Source organism: Danio rerio, chromosome 18, assembly GCF_049306965.1.
Source record: "Danio rerio strain Tuebingen ecotype United States chromosome 18, GRCz12tu, whole genome shotgun sequence".
NCBI lineage: Eukaryota > Metazoa > Chordata > Actinopteri > Cypriniformes > Danionidae > Danio > Danio rerio.
In genome coordinates this window covers 50,836,443-50,851,051 of record NC_133193.1, presented here as the reverse complement: position 1 = coordinate 50,851,051, position 14,609 = coordinate 50,836,443, and the positions used below count along the sequence as shown (strand labels likewise).

Below are 14,609 nucleotides of genomic sequence, written 5' to 3'. Positions count from 1 at the left end.
GGTTTTGTAAGACTAAGTTCATAATCGCTTCATTTATTTGAGAGTTGTTTCATGTGGATTGCTCTTCTTTGTCTTGTATTAAATTGCTAGTTCACCCAAAAATGGAAATTCTGTTATTCATTACTCACTCTTATGTTGTTCTACTCTTCTTATGAGTTCTACTCTTACTTTCATTCATCTTCAAAAGACAAGTTAAGAAATTTTAGATGAAATCCTGGAGCTCTTTGACCCTCTAGTGGTAAACGTGCTAAAAGTGCATCCTGAAATGATGTAGAGAACATACAGTAGGCAAACAAAGCTGTTTTATTGCTGTGCAAAAGTGTTCATGGAGCTTTGTATGATAGCATTTTGACTATTTATGGTTCATTTTTTTGGAATTTAAACATTTTGTGACTCAAATTTCATCTAAAATACCTTAATTTGTGTTATAAAGATGAATGAAGGTTTCAGGAGTATGTAACGGCACAATGGTGAGTAGTTAAGAACAAATTGGAAAGTTTTTGGAGGGGGTAATAAGCCTTTAAAATTAGATTTTGTTATATATATATATATATATATATATATATATATATATATATATATATATATATATATATATATATATATACCCCTTTTCAATTTTTTCTTTTCAATTTTCCCTTTCCAGATTTAAGATAAGTCGTTAGTGTCTCCTGAATGTGTCTGTAAAATTTCAGCTCAAAACACCCATCAGATTATTTATTATACCTTTCAGAATGTTGGAATTTGCTGCTCTGAACACACTGCAGCTGTTTTTGTTGCCTGCACCTTTAATGCTAGTTATCCCCGCCCACTGTTCCCATGTGCCTGTTAGAGTGTGCCTCAATGTACACCCCAGATAAACAGCAGAGTGACAGACATGAAGGAAGCAGATCTCATGTAACGTTTTTGAGAAAACCACAATAAGAACTTTCCCAATGATTATTTGATGTATTTGTTGTAGAGTTAATTCAAGCCTTTCTGCAACGACGAGTCACACACAATGTCGTTACAAAGTTCACATTTAACTATGCACTGTTTTTGCGCTGCAAATGTGACAGGATACACGTTAATATCCACTGCTGTATGGATAACCGTTATGTTAATGTACAAAATAAACCTGATTTAACGTTCACAAACAAGGATTGAAGCGTCTTCTTTTATAATTGCACTGACTTTAAAACGTTTTAAACTTGTAAAACTCATTCTTGATCACATTTAATGATGACTGATGATCACAGAGAGCTGAACAGATCTTTTAATTCCAGTTGCTTTGCGCACATCCTGTCTAGTTGATAGTGTTACTCTGGTGACATGTTGATACATGGCTGTCAATCAATTCGGTGGGCGGGGAAAGCTCACTCCTACACCATGTTGCGGTGGGCCTCAAAATTGCAGGCATTTGGATCGTATTTCAACATTAGGAAATAAAAAAATAGACTTATTATGTTTTTATCACTCCAATATGACTGTGAACACACTATACCTTAACACAGTTCTCTCCAAACAGCTTCCAAAAATATGACTTTTATCAAAAGTGACAAGATATTTTGTGATTTCTAACCTTTGATTTGCTTGCTTTTGTTTTCACACATAAGCTATGTAGCCATGAGTGTGTTGATTTAACAGCACAGTAACATCGCACTGTGAAACCCTGCAAAAGTCATGTTATATCGGTAAGAAATGTGGTGCATTTGAATGCATGTTAATACTAGATTAAAAGAGAACCGAACTCCAAGTGAGTTTCAACAAAAAAAAGCAGCACCACTTCACTGAAAGAAGGGCAACTGGCAGCTGTCTGAAATGCATATTTGGACACATGTACATGCACATGAACTGTTCCATGAAGGAGCCGTGCCGTGCGTCTGTGCTTTGAACGGGTAATAAAGTCAGTCTGTGATTCGGCATGCTGTGATCTTTTTGATTTCTTCTTACTCACACAACTTCAGAGAGCGAGCGAGACCGAATCATTTCCTAAAAGCTGAGTGTGTATATCAAAGGATGGACCGGAGGACGGACAAATGGATCCATTCCCATATCTTTTTTCCACGTAAGATCTGCTCCAACTAACCTCTTTCTGCAAGACAAGAAACCTTGTTGAACCTGCGGTCTGCAAAATGCACGAACAGCCTCGCCGCAGAAGCTCCAAGTTTTGTATTCTGACGGTTTGGCAGGTGAACAGTAATTGGAGTGTAATGAACAGTCTTGTGCTGCCTAATGGGATATCGTTCTGCTTCACCAGCTAAACTGAATATCATACATTAGTGCCATACCTATACGTTTCTCGGTATTCGATAACAGGGAGGTATAGGTTCACGGCTTCCCCCTGTTCCATTCATACAGCTCCGTCCACATTCCCAATCTGCCAGACAACTGATGAAAGAGGTCTCCCTCTCTCGTTCTCTCCATTCTGCACAGATTAAACCGAGGCACTCAGCATGAAATTAGGAATCGATTATTGAAAGTCCTGTGTGCTTGGTTAACCTCCTTCAACATTGTGTGTGTGTAAGTGTTTAAGGGCGCAAACACAGCGCCCCAGGTTACCCATTAATTCCTTTAAATCCGTGCAGGTGACACCTCTGTTTAAAGATTTACCGTGATCGTACCGGAGACCCCAAAGACGCTGCGAGCTCATGAACTGACAGAGGTGAAATTGCTCCCCTTTTTAAATCAACATTAAGGGAATCTGTTCTCTCTCTCTGTCCCTAAGTGACTGCGAGCTCTAAGAGATAAATAGCAGAAGACGATGAGAATCCCCCAGTGTCCCTGACTGGATCGTCATAAGATAAAGAAATCACAAATGAAATCTCTTTAATGCCAACTGTTTCTCCCAGAGCAAGGAAAATCACCTTCCTGCAGTGTCTAGCTTTGATCTGGTCCAACAGGAGAACTTCAGGTAGGATTAATTGGGGCTGGAGATAAACTCTGCGGAAGATGGTCCTACTGGGGCAAGATGAGACACCTTTGCTCTATACAGTAGGAGAAATAATTGGCACTAGGCTCGGACATCCTTGTCCTAAAGCAAGGCTTTTGTCTCTGGGGGGACTATGAGCCAGATAGTTTAGTTTTAACCCTAATTATACACGTCAGAAGTAGATAAATGCTGTGTTCCATGCAAGATGAGTGAAGTTTATTCATAAACTAATTTCGAGAGGATCACGTGCTTATGATTTCTTGCAGCCGGTCCTGCATTATTCCATTTATGATTCACCAATCAGACAATTCCTAAGCCACTATATATATCCTAAGTTCTATATAACTGCCATCTTTGTTTTGAAGAATCCCCTATTTCACCTCTACTCCTCCAACTTTCTTAGATGGGTGGCACGGTGACCCAGTGGTTAGTTCTGTTGCCTCATGGCAAGAATGTCACTGGTTCTAGTTCGTACCAAGCCAGCCAACGTTTCTGTGCGGAGTTTACATGTTCTCCCCGTGCTCACATGGGTTTCCTCCGAATTCCTCGGTTTCCTCTCACCATCCAAAAACATCCAACTTAAGTTAACTGACTAATCCAAATCGGCACCATAGACATGCTCCTAGTAAGTAGTTATCACTTAAGAGCAATCACTATCTGTTCATTAGCTACTACAGCATGGGAGTTCTCGAGATCTACCTGAGCTCAAACTCCCCTCTCGCCTTGCGAACAGGAGGGAGCCCCAGGCTCAAGGATCTTATGGGCTAAGGGCTCTCTGCTGGGACAAAATGCCAAACAAGCTTTATAATCAACCATCAGCTAAGTGTGAACTCTTGAAACCAGCCTCAGAAGGTGTTTTTGGACTCTCTTTAAAGGTCTCTTTGTCTCTTTATACCAAATTATAGGGTAGTTCTAAACCAAAGCGCTGAAAACTCTCCATTTCATTGGACCATTGGGAATAGTAAATAGTTAATCTGTGTGTGTAATCATTCCATGAGCAGCATCAGCTGTGGGAGTGTAATCAATAGAGACTTGGAGCTGGTGTGTGGTGTTGCATGATTGGGTCTTGTAGTCCATATATCAGCCGAATTGTAGTCCTATGTGATATGTGTGTTTACCAGCGATCTGCAAGGATTAGATCGTTTGTGATTGTGATAATAACATTATAGCTTTCTGCAAATGGCACTTTTCAAAGGCTCTTTAAAGTGGATTCAAGGAATACATTTGTTACCAGCTTCTATGTATTCTTATATATCTTACTTCAGAAAAGGTAAAACAGCTGTGAAGTATTCAATGTAGTCTCCCACTCTTAGAGTTACTATTTTGCAATACATTCCCCCTCTGGTTAGATCAGATCAGATCAGATCAGACTAATACCAGTACACACAGCTACATTCTCACAGCAAAGCAGGTTACTTAATCCGGACGCTGTTCCCCTAATCATTGTTAACAAAGTGTGGAAAAGCTGTATGCAAAACCCGTCTTACCCCTCACTGTAATCTACTGAAGGCGGTAACAGCATGCAAGCTCTAAGTCTCAGTTTCTCTGTCACAATCAAATAAGTGTTAAAGACGGCTTTTGGTTCAGGATGTAAGTGGCGCATACGAAACCCCAACCTGCATCTGCCAGTTTTCCCATTTCTAATGTAGCAGGGCAGCGTATGCTCTAAACATGTCAAGCTATTTCCAACTTCAAAGCAATTGCTCAGGCTTCAGACACAACATTGTGTGGCGCAAAGCCAATATACTTTGCAATAAGTGGAGTCTTTGAAATGACCCTGAGGGAGGAGAAAAAAAAAAAAGCTGTAACGAATAAAGAAAAGAGAGAATGAAATGGGTTTCAGGGAGGTTTGGTGTGGACAAGCCTCTTGAAAAGGAATTTCATCCCTCTCTAGAAAAAAATTACTCTAATGAACAGTATGTAAAAGAAGTGCAGAACATGTGTGTGCGCGTCTTGAAGAAGCCCCAGCAGAAAATCTTGAGGAATAAAGGGTAAAATATGGATTTTGGAAAAGATTAAATAAGGTAAAAAGCTGCTCAGCAAAGCAAAGCCAGCATTTGGGGTGTTGATAATCAGCTTATGTCCTTTATTAAAGAAAAGCAGATAACACCTGATGGGGCTACATCTGATTACAGACAAGAGGCGACAGACCGTGTGTGGGGTGGGGGTGCCCTGATGGGGTGTGAGGTTTAGGGAAGAACACATACTGCGATGTGCTGGCAAGCAGAATTAGACCTTTACACCCCCTCCCTGTTCATATGCTTCCACTTTTGACCATGTCAAATAATAAAGATTTAACTACACTCTAAGGCCCTGTTTACACTAATGCGTTTTAGTTTGAAAACGCATACGTTTTGCTACGGTTACGCCATCCGTCCACACTACGCCGGAGTTTTCGAGCGCCGAAAACGGATCGTTTTGGAAACGCTGGAGAGGCTGTTCTCATTCTGAAACGCTGCTGCTCCATCTCAGTGTGGATGAGGGAAAACGGAGACATCTGAAAACGGAGGCGGGGCTGCTGAGATTCGCTACCTGATTGGGTCTTTTGTGTCATTGCGTATCCTTCTCTTATTCGTCAAGCCCCTATCACATGACTATAACACATGGCTTTAACGCCACCGGAAGACAGCAGACCAGCCGTCACTGTAAACAACAACGTGGGCACAGAAATGGGAGTGTTGTTTGCACTATTTTCTGTTTTAGGCGCCATTGTGCAGTTATTCATTTCTTACGTTTAGTAACAACTTGACCTCGTCGTCTGTCCACAAAAATACCTCTCTTGCTTTCTTTGCCAACGTGTTCATTGTTTAACCGGCGATTGTTGACTAACAATAACCAAATGCCTAGAGAGATACATGCTTCCTGTTTATACTAGAATGCGCATTACCAGAGTGCGCGAATGGTCAAGTGATATACGTTTTCGATGGCGTAGTGTGGACGAAGATATGTTCAGAAACGCTGGGTGAAACGCTAGAGTGGAAGCGGGTCGTTTTTGATCTAAAATGTTAATTAAAATTAAAACGCACCAGTGTAAACGGGGCCTCAGAAATGAAGATACAGGAACTGTCACTGGGGCAGTACCTTTTCAAAAGATATATAATTGTACCCAAGGAGTCTAAAGTGATACCTCAAAGCTCCATATCAGTGTCCAAATGTAACTAAAAAGTACCTCTAAGGTACCATTCAGGTATAAATATGTACCTTTTAAAAAGGTACTGCCCCAGTGACAGCTCATGTACCTTTTTTTTCTGAGAGTGTACAGTATTATATGATGATCTCAGAAGATCTTACTGATTCGTATACAATCACAAGTGGTCAGCTGAGATGTGTAAACATTTACCACTTGTGTTTGGATTCTGTTGAGATTCTTCTTATTTGTCACACTCTGTATCACTTCCGCGGGAACGCTCAGTGTGACACTTGAGAACTATTGAATTCATAAGCCCATGTTGTTTGGTTTACGAGCAAGTGAGAATCCAAGCAAATATACCGGCCCAGTCTCATTGGAAAACAAAACATGTTATGCTGGGATCACACCGAATGCCTATTTTAGTATTTGTGGGAATATAAATGTATATAGTCTAGGTCCAAATTAGCAAAAATCTATATATAGCTGAAAATTCATATTCTTTGGTTTTTAGGGTGTGACAGACTTTAAAATATCTTGGTTTCCTGAGCCCTGGCTGTCTCCAAAGTAATTCAAATTGTCAGTTTCACATCACAGCAGTGTTTATATTGTCTAACAAATGGTGAAGCCGGTCAACTGGTTGATTTGGTTCTGTCTTCAGAACATCATTTGCACACTGTTTTCATGCTAAAATGTATCACGATGGGTACTTATGTGCTGATGAGATTGGGCTGGAAAGGCAATTTACCCTGCTGACAACAACACTTTATTTGCATGCTTTGTTTTAGACTGTCCCCACCTACATGTATCTGTAAAAATGTATCTAAACTGAGTGTCTGCTGTACCAGTTCAGGGTTCTTTCGATGACGCCACAGTGACGCTGAGTTCTTATTAAAGCATTCTGCTTTGAAGATACCTGAAATCTCTCCCTGGTTTTTGTCTCGTCTTAGAATTTCACAACAGTTTTGGTGCTGTGAGCCAGAGGGAGAAATTCACAACATATTTCACAGTGTAGATTTCATAAAAAGTTCACACAAATGTGCAAATAGAGGCACATTTTTGCAGTTTGGTGCAAATGATGCAGAATGCGTGATGCATTTACTGCAAATTAATGGAATTTGTAATTTTTCAGTTCCAAAAGTTGAACTGAAGAATACAAATTCTTCAGCAGGATGGCGCTCCCTCTCACACTTCAGCCTCCACATCAAAGTTCCTGAAAGCAAAAAAGGTCAAGGTGCTCTAGTATTGGCCAGCCTAGTTACCAAACATAAACATTATTGAGCATGTCTGAGGTAAGATGAAGGAGGAGGCATTGAAGATGAATCCAAAGAATCTTGATGAACTCTAGGAGTCCTGCAAGAACACTTTCTTCGCCATTCCAGATGACTTTATTAATCAGTGATTTGAGTCATGTCAGAGATGTATGGATGCAGTCCTCCAAGCTCATGATGGAGTCAGACACAATATTCATTCTGTCTCCACTACAGCATGACTTTATATTCTAAACTGGACATTATTTCTGTGACAAGTGACATGACTTTTGCCGAAGCAAATTCAGACCTTATTGTCCAAATTAAATCATTAAAAATCAAGACATGTTCATATTTTACTTTGGTAAAATAAGCGTAATCTAGAGGCCTTTGTCTTTCATATTCTGATACCAAATGATCAACTAGAAGTCAAGTTTTTGTTTGCTGTTCGTAAAACTTGGACAGGCGACAAGACATTTGTCAGGTAGTGTATGTATCATTGTAAACTAATTAGATATGAAAAAAATATGCATGTTAATACTATAAATTGGGAACATTTTTAACAAAATATAGCTGTAAAAAAAAAAAAAGTTTGACAATTTTACACTGTGGGGAAGTGGTTGGGCTTAGTTTGTCAACAAGTCAGGTTGAGAGACCAGTTTGCTGACTAGCTATGACAAGCAAACCACCGCAGGCTGGTTTAAGCCCACATTTAGAAAACAATCTCCATCAAGTTGCATGCAAACAGAGCAGAAAACCAGCTCCACACAAATATAACTCACTCTCCCTCTTCCCACACCGTGACTAGCAATCTGCCTGACCGCTCTCCCGACTCCACGCCACTTCCAGTGAGAAACTCGGAGAACATTCGGATGACACGCCAGAAATGAAGCAGACCGTTTCCTCCCAGGCAACTTTCACTTGTTATTTATGGCAAAGGGAAGACCAATCAGAAGTGTATTATGTAAAACTTCATTGTGAGCTATCTTACGGTCTCGCTCTGTTTTATATCACGCTGTCACACTCGCTTTTCTCTCACCCTCTCTCGCAGTCTTTCACCATCTAGTCTAACTTGCAAGTTGTTTCGGAAGCCCCTACGGTCTCTTTCTTTCTCTTGCTTGCTAGGAACGAAATGGCCACCGTCTTTCTGTTTTTTCCTTGATAGAATAATTCCTCCCGTGCACGGCCCTGATATTTGTCAGCTTAAAGGCTGCTGCGGATTCTGTCTGTCAGTTGCCGTGACAGCAGCGCATGCTTATTTGCCCTGCTATTTTGAGCGGTGATTGACAGCTGGACAGGCTTGACATTCTCAGCCGCGTGGCGGAGCCTGTTATTATGCGAACATTAACATTCCGATAAACACATGGTCCACCATTGAAAAAATAATTACACACCATCATTCTGCTGTCTCAAAGCGCTACGAATATGCGAGTGTGTCTGTGTTTGGGGTGCATTTCTACGCGTGTATGTGTGTGAACTGTTTTTGCACGCCACTTTTTCCTTCCATATGGATTCATGTGTTTACCCTAACACAATCCCTCCCTCTTCTCATCCAAAGTCTGATGCCATTTGAAAGAAAAGGTGGCTGATTATAACTCTGGGGGATCAATCTGTACATTATTTAAAGGGCTGTAACGCTGCCTTAGTATGACTGATAACTTTAATAACGTGAGCAGCCTGCCTTGCTGAATGCGGGTTAGCGTGGTTCTATCTCAGTGGAGACCGTAAACCCGGCCCACTGTTTTGCTTTTCAAAGAGAAAGAGTGGTTTTGAAAGCGCACAGAGCCGTAGATATAAAACGTAGCGATGCGCAGAGGAGAAGGAAATAAAAGTGTATTCAAAACCAGGAAATACCACCGAGATAGTGAGAATGAACCAATGCGCTGGGACCATGGGTAAATGGATTCTCAGAGGCTTCATAAAGGTAATCTCAATGCGCGCAGAATGGAGTTTAAAGGAATCACTGAAGCCCGTACAGCTAAAATTCAATTTCTATTCCTGGCACTGATATCATTTACCATTGGTGATAATGGGCTGAATAAGTTAATGAAGTTTGGAGACTATGAGAATCATCCGTGTTGCATCTTTTCAGAGCGGAAGCATTCTCGATGTCAGCTGTTGAGCTGAGACGCGTCTTGATGAATGAACACGCTGAATGAAGCGCACACAAAATAAGGCAAATGAAAAAAAGAACCACTCGCGAGTTGGAGTTTCATAAGACGAGGAAAGCAAATACATCTTAGGGTGCTTTCATGCTTGGTTCATTTCCAAGTTCGATTGTCCCCCCTTGCCACCTTCTCAGCTGGTTTGTGTTGTCTTTTTTTTCTTCTCAACCCCGGTTCGCTTGCATTATCAAGCTGATGTTTTGTGTTCAGCTGTTGCTAGATGACAGCCTTGAAAGCAAAGCAACAAAATGGGGACGTCCGCATATCACGGTCATTCCGCTTTTACTAAATCTTGTTACCAAGATTCTAAAACCAAAACACAGAGAGCCAATTGCATCTATCTGCTTCTGCAAAAAATAAGGTGAATAAATAAATAAATAAATAAATGAATGGGTCGAGGCAGTGGTGCAGTAGGTAGTGCAGTCGCCTCACAGCAAGAAGGTCGCTGGTTCGAACCTCGGCTCAGTTGGCGTTTCTGTGTGGAGTTTGCATGTTCTCCTTGCCTTCGTGTGGGTTTCCTCCGGGTGCTCCGGTTTCCCCCACAGTCCAAAGACATGCAGTACAGGTGAATTGGGTAGGCTAAATTGTCCGTAGTGTGTGAGTGTGTGTGTGGATGTTTCCCAGAGATGGGTTGCGGCTGAAATGGCATCCGCTGCGTAAAAACTTGCTGGATAATTTGGCGGTTCGTTCCACTGTGGCGACCCCGGATTAGGAAAGGGACTAAGCCGACAAGAAAATGAATAAATAAATAAATAAAAAAAACAATAAAAATGTGCAGAACATCACGCTGAAGGGATTATTTACAGTTTTAACCCAAAGAATGGCCAGTCTGTCAGATGAAGAATAGCCGGAGTCAGAGATTCAAATGAATAAATAAAGCTTACTGAAGATGGTTTGCAGTTTCATCAGCAGAAGCCAACTTCAACACTCACAATGAGTTCCTAGGCCGCTCTGCCTTACAGTACAACAATGCAGCAATCATACTCTTCACACAAGTCCAGAAAAGGTGTGATCCAGGTAAACAGTTCTCAGTGGTTACAGCAAAAATAGACAATTCTAAATGTGTGCGTCAATGAAGGATTGTATCTAACTCCAGATATGAATGGCGGTATGGTTCTTGGGGGTCAAGCTGACCCTAAACTAATAAGAGCTGATCTCCGAACTGTAAAAAGCTGACCCATGGAGGCATACATAAACGCAAGAGACAATCTGTTGTGGAAACTCAAGGTTGTTTCTTGTATGTTCAGTTATCAAACTGGTTCCAAGCTGATTTGGCTACAATATATTCACCAAACACAAAGTCTATCCAGCATAAGAAGGAATAACTTTAGAAAGAAATAACAAAAACAGCTGTTACTGTAGACAATATCATGACAATAGAAACAGTTGTTCCCTCTCCTCAGCATCAGTAATTCCACTCAAAAGAGAGACAGAGAGAGAAAAAGAGAGAGATTGTAAATATACTGATTAGTATTGTTTTTATTACTGTTTTATCCTAAAATGTTGATTGTTAAATGTAGTTTATTCTAATCTATTTTTGTATTGATTTGTATGAATAATATGATATGTTGAATAATAATATAATATATTGAATATGAATGTGATATATTGAATAATATGATGTAATGTGATGTTTTACTACTATTTATTGTGTGTACTGTTATTAATTTTATGATATATATATATATATATATATATATATATATATATATATATATATATATATATATATATATATATATATAATGTTACTTTTTATGTAAACTTTATAACTGCTTTGGCAATACATTTGTAAAATTTCTCATGCCAATAAAGCAATTATTGAATTGAATTGAATTGAATTGAATTTAATTGAATTGAATTGAATTGAATTGAATTGAATTGAATTGAATTGAATTTAATTTAATTTAATTGAGAGAGAGGGGAGGTCTTCATGACTATCATCTGGTTTATGTGTCTCCTGGAAACAAAGTTAAAATAGACAAACAAAGAGAGGAGCAAGGACACTGAGCATTCCTACATAAAGCAGTGTTTTAACTTATACATTAGTTATTAGTCATCTTTAATTAAAATAATGAGAAACCGGATGATGAGAAAAGGATAAACAATGATCCATGCTGAGATGGATTGGAAGGTAGAAATCCGAATCCTTAAATGTGATGTCTGCAGAAGTCGTTTTTGGTGTAGACAAGCAAACATTAACCTTGTTTCCACTAGGTCAGTTCTGCTTATCACCAAGGTAGGTGATACACAGGTATACACACACAAATGAACGTTATAAACACTAAAGTCTGTTGTGTATTTGGTGGTTCACTTGCATTATTTGGTACAATTGCATTCATATCAGAAGTGAACCATCCAAGAGTTCGCACGAACCATACCCCAGACCAGTGGTGGCCAACTCTGTTCCTGGAGAGCCACCTTCCTGCAGATTTCAGTTGCAACCCATATCAAACACACCTGACTGTAATTATCACATGGTGTTCAGGTCCTAATTAATTGGTTCAGATGTGTGTGATATGAGTCGCAACTGAAATCTGCAGGAAGGTAGATCTCCAGGAACAGGGTTGGCCACCCCTGCCTCGACCACTTCTTTCAGGCAGACTAGGGTATGGTTCACAACTGCACACCCGACTTCAGAAGACACATTCACACTAGCTAAAGGTACCATACTTTGTCGTCAAACAAACTCGGGTGTTGAACAAAAGTGCTAGTGTGTAAGCACTTTCAAAGAGTTAGCTTACCAAAAAAAAAAATGAAAGTAATTGTTCAAAACATGTTTGACTTTAGGGAACATTTCATAATCCAGTTTATTCCATATTGACAGAAGCCACTGCGCTTTTAGAGATTTTCATTCTCAAAACACCATCATTAAGCATTCGACAGATGATACAAAGTCAAACTGACCAGAAGTCAGCTTGAAGGTGAGAAATGATGGAGGCCGTTTTTATTTTTGGTTAAACTATCCTTTTAATGCTTCCTCGTTCTCCAGTGTCCTTCCTTTATGGGTTTGTTCTTTCTGGATGAGTTTAGCGAGGAATGACCTACCGTAGCATCCATCAGAAAGGTGACTGACTCAAATGGCCACATAAAAACTCTGCTCAGCATCTTGGGTTAGTGGCTCTTGGGTCTTTATGCAAGAGCAGACACGAGACAACAGCTCCATATCGCCGTCCATTAGCATCAATGATGTGGCGAATATCCTGGTGTCAGCAGGACTACCTGTATCTTACGGCTCTGCCCAGAGAATGAGACTAACAAAGAGAGAGAAAGAAAAGTTGCAAGCAAAGCAGAAGTCAGCTTGCAGTTAAAAAAAAAAGAGTACAATGCAGTACAATATTAAACCTCAGAGGAGAAGTGAGTGACCAGGACTGTTTGTGTTTCCTTGTGTTTGTCATTTCTGCTGAGAGTCAGCTCTCCTCCTTTTTGCTCGTATCCCCACGGTCCCTCGAAATATCTTCCTTCATCCATCCACCTTTCCTGGGGTATATTCCATTCTTTACCTCCAGCCCCTTCATCAGCCTGACAGGCGGTACGCTGTCCTGAGGGATCGCTCACGGTGAGCTACTCTCTACAAAGGCAACCATTCAGTCGTTCAAGGTGTCCGTCATGTGTAAATTAAAGAGAGTCAACACTGCTCTCTAAATTTGTAGCCTATGTTTTCTCTCTCACAAAAAGCGCTGTCACTTCTAATAGATGAGGCTCGCGGAAGAAGACACTCAAGTCACTTTTAGCACCTTTCTTTCACAACGAGTGCTCAATTATTTAATCTTCCCTTGGCCTTCAGGCGCACACGGTAGTCTTGTTCCTTTCGCAGGTCTACCGAAATGACGTCGGCTCTTTAAAGGCTCAAAACGCAAGGCCAAGCTAACACCCCTGCTTTTTACTTTTCAGAATTTAAAAAACAAGACCTCTGTGTGTGAGTGTCAGCCAAAAAGCAAACGCTGATGTTTCCCTTGTGTGTGCTTTCTCCACTGCTTCATTCTTATGGTAGTAAAAGCAGAGGGAGGGATGGAAGGAAAAAGGAGACTGTCCGCTGTTTGTTGATGAGTGCTGTGGGAGATGATGATGGTGTTTGGAGGGACTGGTAATTGACAAAATGAAGCTCAAGCTGATTTAATTAGAGAGAGAGAGAGAGATGGAGCTTAAAAAGAGCGGGAGAGCGAGACAGATAGGATGCATGCTGGCACAAGCTAAAACCAAGCCAGAGGTAATTAATCAGCAGGAACTGTCCCCAAAAGAGCCCGAATCCCTTAGAAATGCATTTTCTGTGTTTAATAGCAAGTAATTGATTCATAGCCTTTGAATCTCGCGGGTCCCGGGAGTACAAGCACCTCTATGAGGAGCAGCGGTGTCGGGAGATAATCGCCATTTTGAATCTGATTCAAAGAGTTCATGCGAGCATTTGTGTGTGAAGATAAAGCCCCTGAGGACAATTAAAAACTTGGAACGCTCGCTTCTATAATCTTTTATTAGTTTATGGTCTGCTTTTTTTTCAAGGAATGTTGTTTACAAGAACAGCGTCCCTAATCTATATGCCAAAAGACCCCTGAAGAAAAAAAAAAAAAAACCTTTGGCAAAAGGATACGAGGTTTCCCTGAGCCAAACCTGGCTGTGTTCTTGAGCACCTCTCCTGCTGGACTGTGACCTGGATTACTGAGCTGGCACAGAGACAGACCCACACTGTCTGCCAGTACTGTGCCTGTGTGCTTATATATAGCCCACTCCTTTGTCCGTCTGCCCCAAAAATTACCCACGCCAGGCCTCCCCTGGGCTCCAGCTCTGCCCACTCTTCATCTCCCATTTTCTCACAGGTAGGCCGATGACCTTTCTGAGGCGTCCACCCCGCGTGTCCTTTCGGAGGTACCGAATTCTGACCTTTCCAGGCCTTTTAGCCGCAGCAGGTAATCAATTAGCGCCCAGCTAGATTATCAGAGCAAAAGGTGAACGCTTGCAAGTCAGAGGTCCTGCAAATGTTTCCACTTTAATGATTAGCTCACACTTGGGTATCCTCGACCGAAGCAAAGGAGGGCGGTTATAATTCTTGGGAAATGTGGGAAGGAGAGTGCGTCCTTCAGATTTAAAGGAGTGATTCGTTTAAAATTGAACATTCTGCCATTGTTCTGTTGACCACAAAAGACAAATATTTTGCAGAA

The 14,609-nt window shown here is 40.8% G+C and overlaps 1 protein-coding gene and 1 long non-coding RNA gene across 11 annotated transcripts in view; both read left to right on the top strand.

The window, feature by feature from the left end:
* Nucleotides 1–14,609, top strand: part of kirrel3b (kirre like nephrin family adhesion molecule 3b) — a 367,679-nt gene that overhangs the window by 64,932 nt on the left and 288,138 nt on the right. The gene's annotated exons all lie outside the window — the stretch shown is intronic.
* On the top strand, nt 7,359–14,003 carry LOC141378685 (uncharacterized). Its single transcript, XR_012393886.1, has 2 exons — nt 7,359–10,907; nt 11,445–14,003. It is a non-coding gene; the product is annotated as an uncharacterized lncRNA (long non-coding RNA).